The following is a 2,200-nucleotide window of genomic DNA, read 5'->3' as shown; positions in this document are numbered from 1 at the left end:
TACTGTAGAAGAACTCAGAGACCTAGCAAAAATCATAATGGTAGCTTATCAACAAAGGGTAGCTGGGGCATATAACAAAAATATCAGAATCCGAAGGTTTCAGGAAGGAGACCTAGTATTGAGGAAAGCCTTCCAAAACACAACAAATCCGGCCGATGGGAAGCTAGCACCCAAATGGGAAGGACCTTATCAAATTGAGTCGGAAGCAGGAAAGGGGGCATATCATTTGCTCAAAATGGAAGGCAACGTGTTACCAAGAGCATGGAATGCCATCCACCTCAAGAAATATTTTTTCTGATCAGGATCCACTATCCTGAGAAGATATATTATCCAGAAAAAGGATCTAGGATCCTTAAATCGGTAACATCTTTCTGATCAGTTATTCTATTTAAATTGTTGTTAATTTAAGGATAATATATTCTTAACATTTTATTTTTTCCAAGTTTTGAGTAACCATGCAGGATTATTGTTTTGGATAAAAATCAGCTAAGGATCAAGTATCCAAATCTGTAAAGTGAGGTATAGTGCTATGTTGATAATAACGAATATGTAATCGAAATCTTGATGTACACAATGATTTGATCACGAGGGAAAAAGCCCTTGAATACGATAGTCTTACTTCGGTCAAAACTTATCAAGGTAATCTTTGGTAAAATAACTTCGGTCAAGGATTAATAAGATAATCTTTTGTCGAATTACTTTAGTCAATGATCAACAAGATAACCTTTGGTCGATAAGTATATGATTATCATGGTCTCCGACACAAAAAACCCCCGGACGGTGAAAACTATCATCGTCGATTATATTGATAACAAAAGGTGGTTACAAGTGTTGTGGAGTATATGATCGAGATTACAAAGTAAGCTAGTGTGTAGAGAGAATGTTTGATTCTGCTATAGTGTGTGTGTTCGTACATGTGTTTTACCTAGCTGATCATATCTTCATTATATACAAGAAAAGAATAACAAATATCCCAAATTTAAGCCGCTAATCAAGCCATTCCTTAATTGTGATTGTTTCCTTCATTATCCACGCGGTATATTAATTAGATTGCGAGATTATAGCTTTGACTTGGTCATTAGCCGTTATACCTGCCAAAAATATCAACATAACAATGGAAAATCGTTAATAAGCAATAAGTACTGAGGATCACTGATCCTGACGTAGCTCTGGAACTCTTCATAAGGATAATTGATCTAGACACGTCAATATCTTCTTGGCTGTAAGTTAGTGGATAGACTGGGTCTTCTAACCGTTATACCTGCTAAATATAAGACTACACATGAGAACAACCGTTAATAAATAATAAGTATTGTGGATCCTTGATCCTGACGGGATCTGGAACACACGCTAAGGATAACTGATCCAAAACATATGCCAGGATAACATATCCACAGTGTCAAATTTCTGTGCACTAACAATTGCCCCCAAAATGGCGGTTGTGATAAGATCACAGCTGTCATTTTGCCTTTGAATTCAAACTTTCTGCAAAAACATATGAGATTTGACAAGCTGGATATAATTGTCACATATCAATGGAGTTTCCATGGAAACTTTGCTTATTCCCCAGATACCGTCATTGCTTCTTCTCCGGGAAAAGAAGTTCACGACCCGTGGGCCTTCTCCCTCCACGCGGCATTGCTCCGTCAGGCTTTCGCCCATTGCGGAAAATTCCCCACTGCTGCCTCCCGTAGGAGTCTGGGCCGTGTCTCAGTCCCAGTGTGGCTGATCATCCTCTCAAACCAGCTACTGATCATCGCCTTGGTAAGCTATTACCTCACCAACTAGCTAATCAGACGCGAGCCCCTCCTCGGGCGGATTCCTCCTTTTGCTCCTCAGCCTACGGGGTATTAGCAGCCGTTTCCAGCTGTTGTTCCTCTCCCAAGGGCAGGTTCTTACGCGTTACTCACCCGTCCGCCACTGGAAACAACTTTTGGGCCCTTCATCTTTCTAAATCGAGACCCGGCCCGGCTCGCGTCGTTCCAACAACCGGCGGGGAGCACCTCAGTATACGATCGCGTACAGTAACTGGGAGTCCTATTACACCTAAGGCCAACTTCAATTCACCAAGTTTCAGGAAGGAGACCTAGTATTGAGGAAAGCCTTCCAAAACACAACAAATCCGGCCGATGGGAAGCTAGCACCCAAATGGGAAGGACCTTATCAAATTGAGTCGGAAGCAGGAAAAGGGGCATATCAT

The 2,200-nt window shown here is 41.3% G+C and overlaps 1 pseudogene; it reads right to left on the bottom strand.

Moving 5' to 3' along the window:
* Positions 1 to 1,636: 1,636 nt before the first annotated feature.
* On the bottom strand, positions 1,637 to 1,960 carry LOC143616091 (18S ribosomal RNA; annotated as a pseudogene).
* Between the last annotated feature and the right edge of the window lie 240 nt (positions 1,961 to 2,200).

The sequence above is a fragment of the Bidens hawaiensis genome, unplaced genomic scaffold, assembly GCF_021521415.1.
Source record: "Bidens hawaiensis isolate Kalapana, Puna unplaced genomic scaffold, B.hawaiensis_p1.1 tig00045634_1, whole genome shotgun sequence".
In the NCBI taxonomy this organism is placed as follows: Eukaryota; Viridiplantae; Streptophyta; class Magnoliopsida; order Asterales; family Asteraceae; genus Bidens; species Bidens hawaiensis.
Note: the sequence above shows the minus strand (reverse complement) of the source record. Positions and strands in the feature narration are given on the sequence as shown.